Source organism: Pseudopipra pipra, chromosome Z, assembly GCF_036250125.1.
Source record: "Pseudopipra pipra isolate bDixPip1 chromosome Z, bDixPip1.hap1, whole genome shotgun sequence".
Taxonomy (NCBI): Eukaryota; Metazoa; Chordata; class Aves; order Passeriformes; family Pipridae; genus Pseudopipra; species Pseudopipra pipra.
In genome coordinates, this window is record NC_087581.1 from 26,488,395 (window position 1) to 26,508,708 (window position 20,314).

Consider the following 20,314-nt stretch of genomic DNA (forward strand, 5'->3'; position numbering starts at 1 on the left):
TGCTCCATGCCCCCGATCAACTTAGTGGCCCTCCTCTGGACTCGCTCCAACAGTTGGATATCCTTTCTGAGTTGGGAACCTCAGGCCTGGATGCAGTGCTTCAGATGGGGTCTCACAAGAATGGAGAAAAGGAGCAGAATCACCTCCCTCAACCAGCTGGCCATGCTGCTTTTGATGCAGCCCAGGACATGATTGGCTTTCTGGGCTGCAAGTGCACATTGCTGGCTCATGTCTAGCCTCTCATCCACCCCCAAATGATTCTCTTCAGGGCTGCTCTTCATCTGTTCATCCCCCAGCTTGTATTGATATGGGAGTTGCCCTGACCGAGGTGCAGCAGTTTGCACTTGGGCTTGTAAAACTCCATAAGATTTCCACAGACCCACTTCTCAAGCTTGTCCAAGTCCCTCCAGATGGCATCTTGTCCTTCAGGTTTCTCAACAGCACTACTCAACTTGGTGTCATCTGCATATTTGCTGAGGGTGCACTCGATCTCCTTGTCTATATCTTTAATGAAGATATTTATGCTGGTTTAAAGGTAAACCGGCATGAGAAATGAACCCAGCTCAAAAGAGATTATAAGTCAGAGTTACAATTTAATAACAATAATACAATAAATATGATTGTACAAACAAACAATTGGTTTTAACCCATTAAACCCAGATGTATAAGCCAGCACTCTTGGGGCATGAACAGAGTGGTGTTCGTTGGCCCCTGTGCTGAGCCCCACCTGGTCCCCCTGAGTCCAAAGTAAAAGGAAAGGAAAACCTGTTGGTGGGAATGCTGGTTGCAGTCCGATCGAGAGTGGTGGTTGCAGTCTGGTTGAGGTTCTGGTCCTCCTCTGGATCTGATGAGTGGGCCTAGAAGTCCCAAGACCACAAGATTATATACACTCAGGTTCGAGTAGGAATGCTCACTACCTCCCCCAGGGCGGGGAGTTCCACAATGGGTGACTGTGAGTTGTGTGATATTTTTGGAATCCTTGATGGCCCATTAGCAGACATGACCCCTGAGGCTGGGTGTGGAGGTGCTAATGACTCCCTGGAGGGGAGTAATCATGCCTGAGTCATCAGTGTGAGGATAGGAACATCCTCCTGTCTCACAGGCTTCTTAACACCCAGCTTATAGCCTGAGGGGTCAGGTGTGCTCTGGGCAGTTGCTGCAAATGGTCTATTGTTAACAGTTCCTGAGAAATGACATAGAGGGTGTAGAATACACAGTTTGGGTTACACCCACACGGTGATGAACTGGTCCTGGCTGCTCTAACTAGAACAATATTAAATAAAACTTGTCCCAATACAGACCCCTGAGGGACAGCACTTGTTGCTGATGTCTACTGGGACTCTGAGCAATTGACACCTACCCTCTGGATGCCACCATCCAACCACTTTCTTATCCATCTAACAGTCCACACATTGAATCCGTCTGTCTCCAATTTAGAGAGAAGAATGTTAGTGACTGTGTCAAAGGCTTTACAGAAGTCCACATAAAAGACATCTGTAGCCATTCCCTTGTCCACTGTTGTAGTCACTACATTAGAAAAGGCCACTCAGTTGTTCAGGCAGGACTCATCTCTAGTGAAGTTGTGCTGGCTGTCTCAAATCCCCTCACTGTCCTCCATGTGCAGAAGCAGAGCTTCTAGGAGGATCTGTTCCATGATCTTCCCAGGAACAGAGTGGAAGTTGAGAGGTCTGTAGCTTCCAGGGTCCTACTTTCTTCCCTTTTTAAAGATGGGTCTAGTCTACACCTGGCTGCCAAGACTTTTCAATTGTCATGGAGAGTGATTTGGCAATTACATCAGCCAATTCCCTCAGGACTGTAGGATGCATCTCATCGGATCTCACAGATTTATTTTATTACTTATTATTTGTTTATTACTTGCAGTAGAAGGATACTGTGTGATACATCATTGTCTTTCAGGGATATGAGTGAGGTAAGGAAAAAAGTTAGGCCTCTAAACTTTAAGAAAGTAAACTTCCAGCCCTTTGGGGAGATAGTCAACAGCATTCCCTGGGAGACTGACTTCGGAGACAAGGGAGCGGAACAGAGCTGACAAATTTTTAGGGAAGCTTTCACTAAATGCAAGATCTGACAATACCCAGGAACAAGAAATCCGGCAAAAAAGACAAAAGACCAGCACGAGTAGGGAACTGCTGGTCAAACTAAAAGGAAAGAAGCAAATGCACAGGCAGCTGAAGCTAGGGCAGATGACCCGGGAAGAGTATAGAGATGAAGTTTGGTAGGGATATGGTGAGGAAGTTCAAGATGAAGCTGGAACTTAACCTGGCAAGGGACTTAACAATAGGAAGGGCTTACGTTAACGAGATATGTTAACCAGAAAAGGAAAGTAAAAGAGGGCAAACTCCCCTGATGAACAGTGCCAGAAAACTGGAAACAGCAGATGAGGAGAAGGCTAAGGTACAGAAGTCTGTGAGACCCGATGAGATGCATCCCACAGTCCTGTAGCTTGCCATGTTATTTTTTTCAGCAGGTATCAGGGTAGTTGAAGTCCCTCAGTATGACAAGATCCCTCCTCTAGCTGGGACAAGAAGGCTTAGTCAATAGCCTCCCCTTGATCAGGGGCCTACAGTACACACCTCCCACAGGGATCCCTTTGTTGCATTAGTCTCTGATTCTTATCAACAAGCTTTTGACCTGCTCCTCTATTCTTCAGGCCCAGCTCTTCACACTAGATCCACCTCTTGGTGTAGATGGCAACCTCTCCATCTCTTCTTCCTCCCCAGTTACTTTTGAATAGCCTGTTGTTATGATCAGGTTCTATAAATTATTAGAGATGCCTTTTCCCACATTAAGGTGCAAACGAGATCATATGCAGAAGTCAATAGTGGGGATTTTTATTTAGAAGTGAATGTGAGGTAGAGAGAGATAGAAAGCAATAGGAAAGAAAGAGTAGGGGGAGAGAAAGAGAGTGACAGAGAGACAGATTAACTAGGAAAAAATATCATCACCCTGTGGATTTTGATGGCATCCCATTGATCCTCTTCCTTTGGCCTTCTCAGTGGTGAGAGTCCCAGTCTTGTTGAAGTAATGGTTGTAGTCTGGATCTGTTGAGGGGAGCCTGTGTGATAAGGAAAGAAGCCTGTTGGTGAGCAAAGTCTAGGGTGGTGAGGGAAGACCGTGTCTGAGTGAAGACCATGAAGCCCAGCGTGGTAAGGAAAGTCCCAGCTGGTGAGCAAAGCCCTGTGTATTGAGGGAAGAAGCCCATGCATGTGTGAGGGAAGTTTGTGTGGTCTTTTATTGGGATTAGGCCAAGTGGGAACACCCCCCGGTACCTCCTCTGTGGCCACAAGTTTTACAATGGCTGATGTAATACTGGATCACTGGACATTTCAGGAGCCTTTGACAACTTCTAAGATGTTACAGCTGCTTTTTATGTCAGCCCAACTGAGTCAGTTTTGGCCCATTAGCAGAGGTGAATATCTTCAGGCTATGTGTGAATTGCCCCATTGCTTCCATGGAGGGGAGTTATCACAGTTGAGTCATTTGTATAAGGACAAAGAAACCTACTCCACCTTGCACAGTTTGCCTCTCTCCTTATCTTGTTCAACACCCAGCTTGAGGTGGTGGCTACGCACATCCTCAGCACCTGGGAGACTACTTTGCACATCATCAGCTTGCACCTTGACTGTCTGAGTCATCAGCATTCCAGTCTCTCAGACTTGTAGACACATTTTTTTCCTGGGATAACTGGACGATAGTACCAACTTTATCTTATCTCAAGTTCTTGTCACAGTACAAATTAGTAGGCATATTCAGGAAGGGGTTTTGGTGAGTAGTTGCTTTCTAGTAGCATGCAGCAGCTTCCAGCTATTCCTGTTTGTTGCCTGTGTTGTGTGCGTTGGTGTAAAGGCACCTCAGTTGGGCTGATGGCTACGTTGGCTTCCTATAGGATCACCCGTTAATTTCTTTGATATATTTACCTGGTGTTTCCATGTTGGCTTCCTATAAGATCACCCCTTAATTTCTTTGATATATTTACCTGGTGTTTCCATGTTGGCTTCCGTTACCTCAGAAGTCTCTGTAAGACTGCAGTGTGGCTAGCACAGTTTGGAGTCATTGGGAGTGGGCCCTTGCTATAAATCTGTCCCTCTAAGCCTGTCATCCCACAGCTTGCCAAGTGCAAACTCGATATCGTGCTCCTCCCCCATCACATGTAGTTTAAAGCTCTCTCAATGAGCTCTGCTGGTTCCATTCAGTGTTAACTGTGTACTTCAGAGTTTTCGATCTTGTGAGCCAAGCTGTCCTTAAACAGGTGGATCTAACCGTACTTTACGAGTGCTTGTCTCAGGAAACACAACTTATCCGTGAATTTGGTGCCTGTTTGGAAATGGGTGTACAAGCATGCCAGTGTATATGTGCAGATATTTTTGTGGTGAAACCCTCCAAGGCTCCTTGGGAAGACAGGGAGAAGAAGATTGGTCAGTTGCTTCTGTTTCTTGGCTTTTAACCAAGAAAGAAATTAGAAGACAATACTGAATCAGTTCATTATAGTTCATTGTAATGTGTTCACCTACATTAAATTATGGCAAAGGCTGTTGCCATCCTAGTCAGAGGAACAATTTCTGTTTTCTTACTCCTTTATAGAAGGAAATAGGTAATTTTCCATGTGGTAACAGGACTGGAAATAGTGCCATCCTTGAAAAAAATGAGACAGTTCATGTCCTTCCTTTTTAAGTGTGAAACCTCAGTGGTTAATGGATAGCACTAAGTCTGCTGATATGCTTTCCAAACCACTGAGCTTTTTAATCTAAACAAGAAAGGTACATTTATAGGGCAGTACTGAACCATGAGTGTATGCATTCCTCTGATACTTACTCTGCAAATTTTCTGGAAACATGAGAGTTCTAGAGTTGAACTGAAAGTGCAGATTAGATTATCTGATTTTGGGGCAATGAGGTTGTCTTTACAAGGCTTTGAGAATGTTCAGAGATTTCTCCAGTTTCTCAAGAAAAATATCTGAATAGTAACGGTGCTCATAAAAAGTACTGCCTCTTCACAGCTGATAGACCTGACGCCCTATGTCACTGCTAATCATTACCATCATCTAGCTGCAGTTTTCATGGCTGAATCCAGCCTTTTGATGAACTTTACTATTAATCTTTGATCTACTTTGAAATGGTTGATCACAGTCATAAACTTAATTCTAAGAATTGCTGTCAATGATTTTATCACACCCTGAAATGAAATAGACTGTTTTTTTAATAACACCTTCTAATACTTTCGTTAATGCATCTGTTAAGCACCTTGAATTTCAATACAATTTCAGTTTGATCTGATAATCTGAACAAGGTACTGGTTGAAATGAATTTCTGATTGGCGCTTGGCTCACATTCCCAGAATATACAATGACTGTTCTATCAGAAGAATAATTTTAAACCCTCTTTGAACTTCTGTGATATCCAGGTTTATATTATGTTTTTTCTGAAAATGTAAATGTGGTGGTTGATTCTGCTTCTCCTTCGTACCTTGCAATTATCTTGAATTCTTTACCAATTATACTCAATCAGATGCTGCATTGACTGCAGAAGAGATTTCAAGACCTGGCTCACAGTTATTTCTCATTATTATAATCAAAAGACTATGTTTTGTGATGAGCTCCATACTTTCAAATGGAGTTTGGGAAAAAGGACTTCTCATTTGTAGACAAAATTCAGCATCAAGAATTTCTGGTCTTTCACAAGTTACTTCTGATTAGATTTTGATTTTTCATAAATTTAAGTTGTTTGTTTTAAATAATACTTGAATGTTTAATTTTGATTATGTATTATGTATGTGAAAAGTCCTCAGTGAAATTACCCAAGTTACCTGTAGCTGATCTTAACTGGGAAATAAACTTTTACAAAAGAGATGAAACATCCACACACACCAACACAGTAGGAGTATTTGATTGCCACTGAGGGTTCTGTTTGTTTGTTTGATTTGTGTTTGGTTTTTTTTTTGTTCTAGTAGTATGGAAGTGAATTTTTTTTTCCTGCTATCCTTATATAATATTTTATGGATGCTTGTGTAATTTATAAAACTAGCCCAGACAGTGACAGAGGAATTGGATTATTAGCATTTAACTCTGGCTACATGACATTTCAGCTTTTGCCTTCTTATATGCCCACAAAGGTTTGCTTCTGCTCTTAGAAGACATGCAGAAAGCACTCTTATATCAAAGAATCAAGTACTGGAGAGGATCTCAAGAAGATCATCTATTTCATCTGCTTAACCTCCCTGAATGAACCTAGATCCATGTAATTTCTAACAGACATTTTTCCAACCTGTTTTTATAACTCCTAGTGCCAGACACTTCACGACTTCGCAGAACGACTTATGCTAGTAGTTCTGTATTTGTACAGCTAAAGGATGCTTGCTTGCTTTATTTGAAACTATGCTCACCTTTTCTTCCATGCTTCCTATAGCCCTTTTATGTTTACCTGCTTTATCCTGCAGTCATGTCATGTAGTTCTCAACACCTTTAAAGCACAGAGTAGCTAAGTGTCAGTAGAGGCTTTGCTGAGTACACTGAGGGCAATTCTTTACATAACAACCTATGTCAGAGCTTACTCATATAGAACTTCTGATCAATTGTTGTTATGAAATCATTTTCTCCATATTATCTAGTCAGTTATTGCAGATCCTGCCTAAGTTTGTGCCAGGTAGCTAACTTAATGAATTATCAAGACTGTGTAATTAATGAATTTACTCTTGATGAATTCATTATGGATAGCTTCACGCACTGGATTTTATTTTTTCAGACTGGTTCTCAGGTATGTCCAGAAATTCTTCAGGTTCGCTTTATGTTTAAACACTATTCTCCAGCATATTTATATTGTTATCTGTGAATTTGTATTAAGTTTGTATGGGAAGGTTTCGGTAGCAGAGGAGCTACAGATGTGGCTTCTGTGAGCAGCTGATAGAATTTTCTCCCATGTCTGATAGAATCAATACCACACAGATCCAAGGCAGTCCCACTGATGGCCAAGACTGAGTCCAACATCAGCTGCTGGGATAATATATTTGAGAAGGGGGAAAAAGTTATTTTGCAGAAGAAATTGGGGCCAGAGAGGAGGGGGAATGTGTGAGAATAACAGCTCTGCATATACCAAGGTCAGTGGAGAAGAAGGGGGAAGAAGAGCTTCAGGTGCCAGAGCAGAGAGTCCCCTGAAGTTTGTGGTGAAGACCATGGTGGGGAAGTCTGTTCCCCTGCAGTCCATGGAGATCCACAGGGGTGGATGTGCCCAAAGGATGCTGTGGCCCCATGGGAAATCAGTGCTAGAGCAGGCTCCTGACAGGGGCTGTACCCTGTGAAGATAAGATCCCACAGTGGAACACGTTTGCTGGCAGGACTTGTGACCCCATGGGGATCTACGCTGAATGACTGAATCCTGTGGCATGGACCCACACTGGAGCAGTTTGGGAAGGACTGCATCCTGTGGGAAGGACTCATATCAGAGAAGTTCGTGGAGGACTGTCTCCTGTGGGAAGGACCCCATGCTTGAGCAGGGGAAGAGTGTGAGAAGGAATAAGACAATGCTGATGAACTGACCATAGCTTCCATTCTCTATCTCCCTGTGCCACTCAGGAGAGGAGGAAGAGAATTCAGGAATGATGTCGAGCCCAGGAAGAAGGGTGGGGTGGGGAGAGGGTGTGTTAAGATTTGCTTTTATTTCTCATTACTCTACTCTGATTTGATTGGTAATAAATTTAATTAATTCCCCTGTGTCGAGTCTGTTTTGTCTGTGATGGTAATTGGTGAATGATCTGTCCCTGCCCTTACCTCGACCTATGGGCCTTTCACCGTATTTTTCTCCACCTGTACAGAAGAAGAGGGGGAGTGATAAGAGCTGCTCTTGAGCACCCAGCGTCCAGCCACATTCAATCCACCGCAGAAGATAAGTAAACGTATCTTTACTATTACAGCACATACATGCCATTCATAAAATTGTGAGTACGTACAGATCCAAGACAGCTAACACATGCAACATATCTTTTAATTTTTGACACTGTTAGGATTTTTCAGACATGTCTTTGAACACATAATATATATAAACAGATGAAACATTCCCAGGCCGTATGAGAAAATGGCAAGGAATAAAAAATCTTACTGAAGTCAAGACAGTTGTTACAATTATTTCTCCTATTTTTGTTTTGAAAAAGACCAGACACACTTTGAAAAACTTGAGCAGTTTTGAACTCCCCCTTTTTTTTTTGAAACTGTATACATGACTGTTCGTCTGTCATTATCATTCAAGATTTTTCACAAGATTTTTTTCAATTTACCCCCATATTTTTCTCAGTTCTAGAGTTGGAACGATGAATCTGCAATTTTGTAACTTCCTTTTACTCTTTTTTTGAAAGATAAGAACCATGGGTGTTTTTCTTCAGACTTCAAAGTGTTCTGTCTTTACACATTCTCAACATAGTCTTCAATGGTTTTAGTGAGCATCACCCAGTTTACTAAATGTGTATGATAAAATTAATTAATATTTCTTAATTATCTCAGTTTTTTACTCAATGAATTCTGCCAGCTCTAGTTCATATGTCACAGAAGGACATATATATATGCATACATTTATCTTAAATTTCACAGGGTTAATTCGCAAAAGTTGTATGGTGCCAAATAAGATAGTGATTCTGCAGTTTTAAAAGCTTCAGTACAGATTCTTTGTGATGGAATGTTGACTGACAATTACATTGTGTTTCTGTCTTCCTGCTTAATGTTCCAAAGTACTGATGTATGTATAAACTACATAAAACTTTGAAAGACATATGTTAAAAGAATAATTCAACAGTGTCTTAGTCTGTGCAATGATTTCCTATTAATTGGTTTATTATAACAAGTTCATTTAGGAGTGATATCACAGATGCTTGCCATTAATGTGACTACTAAAAGCACAGCAAAAATGTGACATGAGATGTATTCACAGCTAGAGGAGAGTAAGATAACTTGCATATCAAAAAAAAATACAAAAGATAAAAGATGAAACAAACATTCACTGCCAAAAAATATATTTTATATGTGTGCAAGTGGACAATATACGTCCAGGTGTAAAGTCCATGTAAGAAATTTCATAGCCACATGAAATTGTGTATTCATCATGTACCTTGGGCTTGCTAATCTGTCTTCTGCTCATTAATTCATCTTTCTTAAGATTAATTTTGACATTCTAAACTCCTAAGTATACTCAAACAGCTGTCACTTTTTAAATAAAATTCCTAGAGAAATGTTTTCTTTCCTGCAGCAAAATCATGTGGGAATGCACCCAGACTGGACAAAACTTCATCCTGGACCAGGAACAGGTTTGAGTTCCAATACTTATGATTTCTCAGGGCTAGTACAAGGGTTTTATGTACTTGGAAAGCTAAATATTGCAGATTTTCAAACATAAGTAAACACTTAAAATTCTAAATTTTTTTTCAAATAAAATTGTCACCTCATTAGTCTGCCTTTTCATAAGTGGCAAAATATGTACCCAGTTGAGAAAAGTAAACCCCGACACTATTTGAAATGTTGAGACAGAAGATAGATGGATGGATGGATAGATAGATAAATGGATAGGGAGACAGATAGATAGATAGATAGATAGATAGATAGATAGATAGATAGATAGATAGATAGATAGATAGGTAGACAGATAGGTAGACAGATAGATAATCTTTGCAGATTTCTCAGATCTGGATGATTTTCTATTGTTTAGTATTTAATAAATTCATCTACCTTTATTAATGTCTTTAAGGTCCTTGAACTGCTCTTGATTCTAAGACCTGAAGCTAGTAAAATGTATATTTCCCTGGTATCTTACAAAGCTTCTTTCTTCTAGCTTTTTTCAAGCTGCTGAATAGCAGGTCATTTGAGCAATGGGACTTTATTTCATTGGATTTGAGGTCCTCGTTCAAGGAGTGATGCTTTAAAAACTTTTGTTACAAGGTTTTCTTATTAAAAAATATTGTGCAATTTTGCTAAATTTATGTTCATTTTAAAAAAAATAAACCATTTTGTTACTGATCATTCCTCGGGGGCACTCACAGCTTTTCTATGCCCTGTTTTGAGCTCTTCTGTATGTCCTCAGTAACCTTGCCTGTAACGTAGTGGTAACATCTGACTGGGCTATTTAGGAACAGGATAAGGATTTCACTGTGCTATGTTGAATATTTTGAATTTGTACACATCCTCATCTACTCTGTGTGAAGAGCAGTTTCTAAAATCAGCAGACTGAATTTGTCCATTGAAAAACAACTAATGCAAGCCATAACACAGGTTTAAAATACACGCTACATGTTGATACTAATAATGGTAATACAGAAATGAATTATATTTTGCTTTCCTTAAATAGAATATATGTGAACTGAATATTGAAAGGCTATTTAATGACATTCATTAGCACTATTTACATGGGCTAATGCTATATATAATTGAAAAATGGAAATTAAAATTTGGGTTAAAACATGGATTAAATTAAACTATAAATTGTTCACATTAGCTGAAGTCTTTCTTTACTTTCAAAATAAGACAGAAAATTAATCAAGCCACACTTGTATGTTTATATCTTAGCTAGATTTGTCTCAAGAACTCTCACTAACCAGTGCAGGTAGGTGATTGATAAATTGGTAACTCTTGAGTCTGTATCTCCTGAGAACGTATTTTCACATTTTATGATTTCCTTTATATTTCCTCAGAAGAAGAAGTTGTTGTTGTATTCCCTCATCCTGTCAGTCTAAGAGTTCTCTAAAGTAGATCTCTTTATTTATCACAGTGTTCACCCAATATATTTTTACCTTTGGGCACTGTATCTCCACTGTTTACAGAGAAAAAGGATATAAAGATCTCAGATAATAAAGGAAAACTTGGAGACACTGAGTTTATTTGTTTATCATGATAGCATCAAATCCTACAGAATAATTTCAAATGCTGTTCCCATACACACTGGAATATAACAAAAGTTAGGAATCTTAGGTATTCTTTGGGGTACGGTGACTATCATTCTGACTATCATTTTCCTTGTGTTTTATGTAATTCGTATGTGCAATTCCATCTAAACAAATCAGTTGTATTTTGCATTTCTCTGTATCATTTACAGGGTATTCAGGGTTTGTCACAGTTTGACAGTTTAGTTTGCCATTCCACCCTAGTCATTTTTCCAACAAACTGCTATCCTCTGCCAACAAGAATTTGATCTGAGGAATGTTTTGAATAAAAAGTCATATTTCAGCCACTAAATGTTTCTGAAACTTCCTTCTCAATGTTTCTTTCACATGAAATCTCATGCCTTTCAGAATTCACTCTAATCTGTGCCTTGACACTTGATTATGTGCCAGGATTTCCTTCCTGACAATTATACTTCCTTCGCTGTTCAGGAAACAGGTCACAAGCAAACATTTCAGGAGGCAGACTGGAAACAAAAAAGGTTCGTCCTTCTTGGCAGGATGCAGTTAGACTGTAGACTTCACTGTCACAGGTATTTAGGTTGCTTAAGGACTCCATAGGTACAAAAAGTATTTAGACAAATTCCCAAATGAAAAAGACAAAGAGGGCTGTCAGGCAGTGTGACATAATTTCTGCTTCAAAAATGGAAAATAGGTAGTGTTACTGGGGCACTGTCAGTAAATGTTGCCTTTGATCTCCCATTTGGTTTTAAGCATATGATTTGCCCACTGTCAGAGTACTTTGTTAGGATCATATCTCAGTTAGGAGATATATATAAAAATACAGCTCTCATTGGCTTTTTTTGCTATATCCAGATTTGCTCATCTCAACGTAGGCATTTCCTTTGACTAACTTTCACTGTGGCCAAAAGTGGATTTTTCTTAGCCACCTCCTTATGGTATTCCTCTTCAAAATAACTTTTCTCTTTTTTCACCCTTAACTATGCCACTTGTACGTTTCAGTACTGCAGGAATTTTTGTTCCACTGATTTGGAGCTCATATATTAGTGCTAATTCTAATGTAAACACATGCACCATCCCATTATAGGGAAGTGGACTGCTGTTCATCAGACCCTGAAGTCTTTTCAGATTTCTTTCAATTTAAAAATACTTTAATAAGAGAAGCAAATTTGAATACATTTGTGATTAGAGATGAAAAATATGACTCTGTATGCTGGGATTTTTTTCACTTCAGCAATTTGTGGCCCTCTATTTCCCTATGTAATATATCAGAAAACAAAGCTATCCCGTGTGCCTGCAGCTTAATCTTATCCTTGGCATGAACAGATCCCAGAGCCAAATATTCAAAAATGAAGTTTCACTTCTTCCCTAGTGGTTGTATGCTGACAAGTGCATTATGATCCATTTGTATAAATGATCTTCAAGTAGCTGTCACTAAGATCTATGTTTAAATATTGCAATTAAACTTCCTAAGCAGATCAGATTACAAGAGCAAACTGTCAAAGAAAGGAAGTTATCAGGTAAGCAAAAATTTTTCTGTGTCTTCCATGATCACAGGGAACAGTTACATCTTTGGATTCCTAAAGCGGTAGTTTCTCAGTCTAGAAAGAAAGAACTAATTATGGAGAACAATGCTGTTTTGGAAGATCAGTGCGGATATGTTAAACATTTTGGTAGAAGCAGCATAGATATTTTTAAAACTTCGAAGAATAAGAATTGAGAGTGTTGAAATGGTGCTTGCATTGCATACGTGCACTGCTCCAACTGGTGCTTGATATCTCCAATACTTTGTTATTTCAAACTGGCAATCTATCTAGCTCTAGAGATGCTTTTTAGATGGATTTATGTTTTAATTACTCTCCAGGTTTACCCTCACACATTATCTTGTGTCACAGGTGCAGCACTCAATCTTAACTGAGTGTCTGTAATTTGAATCAGATCCCATCTTGTCTCTTACAACTATGGCAAACTGACTCTGATCCAATGTTCTGTGGGCAAGTGCCAACTGCCAGTTCATCACCTCTCTAAATACTGAGTAATTTGCATGACTACTGAGATGGTGAAATAATCTCAGAGGATGAGAAGCCAGAAATGTGAGGTATTTATAGATGGGCATGATGACAGTTTTTAAAAGGCTGTACATATCCGACCCTAGGACGAGCCTACACAAAAGACCTGGTTAGAGAAGTGGTACTTTAATGACATCTGTCCAGACATTTGTTATGTGCAGGGCAAACAAGGCAAGGTATAGACAATTGTCATGGGGAAGGGATATCAAAAGTTCTTGGACTATACTTGCCAGAATGGAGAGACAGACCAAATATTCTGCGAGCAGCTGGGAGGAGTCTCATGATCACTGGACCTCATTCTCATAGGTGACTTCAACTTAGGAGATGTCTGCTGGAAATGTAACACAGCAGAGAGGACACAGTCCAGGAGGTTTCTGGTGTGTGTGGAAGGTAACCTCCTCATACAGTTGGTGAGGGATCCATCTGAGGAAGGTGCCCCAATGGACATGTTTGTTGTGAACAGAGATGGACAAGTGGGTGATGTGATGATTGGAGGTCATCTTGGGCACAGTGACCATAAAATGGCAGTTTTTGTATTCTCAGAGAAGTTAAGGAGTGGGTTCAGCAAAACTACTACCTTCTTCTGAAGGGCAGACTTAGGCCGGTTTAGGAGACTAGTTGACAGATTCCCTTGGGAGGCAGCTATGAATGGCAAAACAGTCCAGGAAAGTTGGACATTCTTTAAGAAGAAACTCCTAAAGGCTCAGAAGGCTCTCCCCTAAAGGGACAGAAGGCTGTCCCCATGTATTGAAAGATGAGCTATGGGGGAAGTAAGCAATTTGACTGAACAGAGAACTTTGGCTGGAACTGAGGAATAAAAGCTACAGTAAGTGACCTGAGGGTCATGGTCAATGGCAAATAGAATGTGAGTGAGCAATATGCCCTGACAGACAGGAGGGCTGACTCTATCCTGCAATGCATCAGGAACAGCATCTCCAGCTGGTCGAGGAAGGTGATTGTCCCACTCTGCTCTGCACTGGTGTGACCTCATCTCTAAACCTGTGTGCAGTTTTGGACACCACAGTCTGTGAAAGAGATAAAGTTATCAGAAAGTGTCCAAAGAAGGGCTACAAAGATGGTAAAGGGTTTTGATGGAGGATATGCTCAACACAAGAAGTGGCTGATGGCACATGGCTTCAGAGCCTGGAGAAGACTGAGGAGAGATCTCATTGCAGTCCACAGCTTCCTCATGAGGGGAAGAGGAGGGGCAGGCACTGATCTCTTCTGTGTGGTGACCAGTGACAGGACCTGAGGGCCTAAATTTGTGTCAGGAGAGGTTTAGGTTGAATATTAGAAAAAAGTTTTTCCCCCAGAGACTGGTTGGGCACTGGAATGGGCTTCCCGGGGAAGTGGTCACAGCACCAAGCCTGACAGAGTTCAAGAGGCATTTGGACAATGCTCTCAGTTACATGGTGAGATTCTTGGGTTTTTCCTATGTAGGGACAGGACTTTGACTCAATGATCTTTGTAGATCCCAACTCAGGATATTCTATGCCTCTGTGAGAGTTTATGACCTTTGGAAAAAGTGGCAGGCAACTCAGAAGGACCACAGGAATGTCACAAGGTTATGCAGGAAGAAAATTAGGAGGACCAAAACTTGAGTAGAACTTGATCTGGCTACTGCCATAAAAAACAGTAAGAAATGTTTCTTTAAATAGATTAGAAACAAAAAGAGAATCTTCATCCATTATTGGATGTGACGGGAGGTATAGTGACAAAAGGTGAGGAAAATATTGAGATACTTAATGTCTTATTTGCCTCAGTCTTTAACAGGAAGACCAATTGTTCTGTGAGAAACCAGTCCCCTGAGCTGGAAGACATGGACAGGGAGCAGAAAAAAGCTCCCATAATCCAAGGCGAAATGGTCAGTTTGCCACTCCACTTAGACACACACAAGTCTATGGCGCTGGAGGGGGATCCACCTAAGGGTACTGAGGGAGCTGGTAGAAATGTTCACTGAGCCACTTTTCTTCATTTACCAGCACTAGTGGCTAACTGGGGAGGTCCCAGGTGACTAAAAGTTGGCAAACATGAGCTCATCTATGAGAAGGGCCAGAAGGAGGATCTTGGGAACTGTATGCCTGTTACTTGGTGCTGGGGAAGGTCATGGAGCAGATCATCCTGAATTCCATTACATGGCAAAAATAGGACAACCAGGGGGTCAGGCCCAGCCAGCAGGGTTTTGTGAAAGACAGGTCCTGCCTGAGCAACTTAATCTCCTTCTATGACAGGGTCATCTGCTTAGTGGAATAGAGAAAGGCCGTGGATGTTGTCTACCTATACCTTAGTAAAGCCTTTGACACTGTTTCCCACATCATACTTCTAGAAAAACTGGCTGTTCATGGCTTGGACAGATGACTGTTCCCTGGGTAAAAAACTCGCTGCATGGCTGGGCCCAGAGAGTGGTGATGAATGGAGTTACATCCAGCTGGCAGCCGGTCAACAGTGATGTTCCCCAGGGCTCAGTACTGGGCCAGTTCTGTTTGATATCATTCTCAATGATATGGACAAGGGGATTGAGTGCAGCCTCAGTCAATTCACAGATAACACCAAGTTGGGTGGGAGTGTTGATCTTCTAGAGGGGGATCTGGCACTGCAGAGGGATCTGGACAGGCTGGATCAGTGGGCCAAGGCCAATGGTGTGAGTTTGAACAAAAGAAAATGCCAGGTCATGCACTTGAGTCTCAACAACCCCAGGTAACACTACAGGCTGGGGGCAGAGTTGCTGGAAAGCTGCCTGGCAGAAAAGGACCTGGGGCTGCTGGTTGACAGCAGCTGAACATGAGCAGCAGTGTGCCCAGGTTGCCAATAAGGTGGCTTGTATGAGCAATAGTGTCACCAGCAGGACTAGGGTAGTGATCATCCCTCTGTACTCAGCACTGGTGAGGCCACACCTTCCTTGAATCCTGTGTCCAGTTTTGGGATTTTCACTAAAGGGAAAATATTGAGGTGCTAGAGTGAATCCAGAGAAGGGCAACAGGTCTGATAAAGAGTCTGGTGCACAAGTCCTATGAGAAACAGCTGAGGGAAGCTGAGGTTGTTTAGCCCAAAGAAACAGAGGCTGAGGAGGGACCTTATAGCTCTCTACAACTACCTGAAAGGAGGTTGTAATGAAGTGGAAGTTGGTCTCTTCTCCCACGTGAGAAGAGGGAATGGTCTCAAGTTCCATCAGGGGAGGTTTAGACTGGATATTAGGAAAAATTTCTTCACCAAAAGGATGGTCAGGGAAGTGGTCGAGTCACCTTCCCTGGGGGTATTTAAGAGACCCGTAGATACGGTGCTTAAAGACCTAGTTTTGTGGTGGAATTGGTAGCGTTACTTTAATAGTTGGACTTGATCTCAGAGGTCTTTTCCAACCTAAGTTATTCTATGAATCCACGCATACATGTGTGTCTGAGTGGGAGAATAGAAACTTTGCTACTTTGATCCCACTTGGAGAATAAGTTTTGGATTTTATGCCACTGAGATATTGCAGGTACTCCAGCTCAAATTCCTCTATGATAAAATCTGTGATATCTGTACCTATAACAGCCTTTTAAAAATTGATCCACCTTAGACATCAGAAGGCCATTGCGAAAACAGGTGAAAATCCAGGACTGCCCTCTTCAGAGTTATTTTTTATATTCACTGTTTTAAAATGTATCCATTCCTTCTGCCTAACCAGTTGTATTACTCTCTTTCACCAAAGTAAATATACATAGAGTTCTTTTCTCAGAGAAAAGCCTGTCTTTTTCTCTCTGCTTCCTTTCACACATGTCTTTCTACTCCTCTGGATACATTTGAGTATTTTTCTGAGTGATCAATAAGGCTTTTACTTTCAGACAGCTATGACAGTGATAATAGCCTACTTACCTGTAGATAGGGAATCCAAAAGACATACTGAGAGGACATAGTCAGAACAGAGAAACCTGCCAGAGTTTCCGTACATAGTGTATCCACTGTACAGGATGAGTCTTCTCTTTGAGATTGCCCTAAATCTCATGTGGATGAATAGCTTCCAGTGCCCCTATCTTGGAGTTTGCCTCCTTGCAATCTCACCATATGAAATACTGAAGTGAGGTGAGGGGAGTATAGCAGTTGGACTGAGATGTTCAAGAATCTCCTGGGAGGGTGCAGTTCCACAGGCTTAACAAGTGTGACTATCAGGTACACTCAAAGAATTGAAGCACTTGAACTGAAAGTGTTTAGAGTCCACTCTTTTTCCTGGGCTCATTTGAGCATTTTCCCTATGCTTGAACTAGTCTTCTGGCGCTAAAACTTTTTTGTCTTTTCCTTAAAACACACATATCTGCTCATGTTGACATCTGGAGAAAAGAAAGAAGACGTAGTACTCATCTACATTAAATGTGACTAATAAACAGCATCTGCTTGCCTTTTTAAAGAGGCCAAAATAATATACCTCAGAGGAGGAAACTGTTTTGTTGGTGATCAAAGCACAGAAGAAAGAATACTGTGAATCAGATATATCTGTGCTGACTCAAATGTTAGCAGAACTGGCAATGTATCACGCAAGACAAGACTTACCACATTTTCCCTATCAAGTAGAAGCAAGGCATTTGTTCTTTATCCCATAGCAACAAACCAACTGTAAAAGTCTTGATGTGTTTAGCCCATTCGGCATGAGGGATTTTTTCAGATCTCACAGATGAAGTGCCAGGCTGAAAACATAACCTCCACAATATGTGTACCCTTTGCTTTTAACCTGTTTTCCAAGGCACAGCCCTGATCTAACCAAGGTATGCAAGATGCAGAGATGGAATCTTGTTACATCTCTGGACCAGAAGGGTCAATTACATCAGAAACACTCTAAGTGCTTTTGACCTGTCATTTTTATTTTAACTTGCCTTTAGTGTGCATTGGAACCAATTTTTTCACTGCACGTTGGTGGACTTTATCCTGTGGGAATCGTGATTTATAGAGCTGGCTATGGAAAGTGCAAGTCTGCATATACCTATTTGTTTCATTCTGGCTGTCCTTTTTTCTCCCCAGAGCTCTGAACTTCCAGTTCTTTAACTTCATTATACTCTTTAGCAGCCTCCAAGTGTGAATGCATGCTAGCCCATGAAAGCTGGTCTATTTTTATTATTTAGACACTACAAGGCTTCCTGTGAGCTTCTTAGGAACCTACTGGACATTTTTTGGGTCATCCCCTACTAAAGATGGTTTTCTTACTATCCTTGCTCACTCTGTCCTTAGATCATCAACTACTCAGTTTCAGCCTGAGGAGAGCTGTGATCACACCAGTATTTTGCAAACAGCCCAAAAATGTCAAGCCGTACATTGCTGTAGAGCAGTGATTTTGTATTGGTGGAATGAGAGCAGCAAAATATTGCAGTTTTTACAGTTAATATAATTGAAACATGAAGCAGAATATAAGTTTTAGTGATAAGAAACTTTCTATGGAAATGAAGGGTGAGCAGCAGTAGATGGAAATATTTACAAATAAAGAAAAAAGAAGACAGAAAATAATGCACAAAGTATGATTGAATCCCACCATTGCTAGACATGTTATCCCTAGTTCTTCCGAATCTTCAGCTTTGTTTTCTTAAGAAATAGGCAAGGGGAATGATGACTTTTTTTCAAACAGACACACTGAATCCATTTCCTACCACATAAAGCAGCAATTCATTTGAGCTGCTGCTGTCTGTCATTGTGTTCCATTTTTCCTCTCTTATCACCTTGCTTAAACCTGAAGGAAGCAGAAAGTTCACTAATGTCGTTTGCTGGCAGCTGAAATTCTTTCTCCACTTCTTAATGGAAGCAAAAATAGCTCCCAAGATCGAGCACTAGGTGTCCTGAGGCTTTCTCGGTTAGTAAACGGAGATGACAAGACTGGAATGTATTCAATCTGTTGCTGTCTCCTGGGCATCATTTATAGATTCTCTGTCAACCCACAATATCGTCTATTACTGTGAACAGTGTAATTAGTTTACAATTAAAGCTAATCACAAATCTATAAAGGAAGCTTCCAAATATTGACAATAATTAAGAAAGTGAAATTACCATATATAGCTAATTAATTGATGGTTAGAAAACTGTGAAAAGAAGCGAATTCTTAAAACTCCTTATAATTCCAGCAGCAGAAATTGCTCTTTCCTGCTTCCAGACTCAGCAATTATTTGTATATCTCTGATATCTTGAAGGAGGTGATTAGGACAACATATAAAAATAGCGTTTTCAGTCTACTTCAGTTCTCTTCTGAAAAGTGTGTTTAAACAACACTTTCCTATGCAAAAGATCAGCTGTCTCCATGTATTTGAAGCAACCTTTTCACACTACCTTCACCCTCCTGAGGCTCCAGGGAGCACCTCAGAAAGGAGGACTAGCCAAACATACAGTGTTTATCACAAAAAAAAAAAAAAAAAGAAAAAAGGAATATTCTTTTGCTGACATTTTTTCTCTTTTTGACAGTCATTACTCATGTCTTACCTGCAGCAAAGGTATGCCAACTTATAAAAGTAATTTTCACATCTCTTAAATAAATTGTCATTATTATTTGCTTATGGGTATTACTCTAGTGTTACAGATTGTAACAAACGTGGGTAGAGTACTTCCCAAATCTTCATTTGCGAAGCCTAGCCATGATGATGATGATGAGTGTTACAGATTGAAGACTTATTGTTTCAGATATCGTAAAAACAAGAGGCAAAATGTTGGTTCTTGCCACAAAGGACTTAAAATACTCCAAATGGATACAGGCAGAAGAAAGAAAACGAGGAAGCAATGGCACTGTAAGGATGAATGGCAACAGTCACAATAAATCTGCAGCACAGATTTTTTTTTTGTGAGTTTGTGTTTTTCTGGTGAATAGAAAAAAAATTTCAAATACATGTTGCGTAGCATATATGAAATATGATAAGAAAGCAGCATTATAGAAGTTTATGGGAAATCTTTGGCCTTATGTAATAAGCAGCATGGGAAAAAAAGAAGGAAAATGTTTATTTCCAGGGGTAGAAACTGTGAGGTAAGGATATATCATGGACCAGCCTGGATGAAACATACTCTACTGATTTGCATGTCTATATCAACAGGGTGGTATTAATCTGTGAGAAGCACCGAGAGGGAAGACAGACCACTCATGCTTGATACTATAGATAGAAGAGAACTTGAGAAGATGTTCAAATAGAGGAGTCATTAGTACATTCCTGGGCAAACTGCTCCTCTTTGAAAAAAAGCTGCTAAGTAATGGACTGTGGAGGTTTTGTACTTGTCTGCTTCTTTCCTTTAATTCATGAAGCGATAAGAGAGAAGTGGGCAGCAGCTTAAAGTCCACTATTGGATCTGACAGCACAAAACATAAATTGTATAAATGAAAAAAAAAAAAAACAACGATGCAACCACTCTTATTTTTTCTTTTC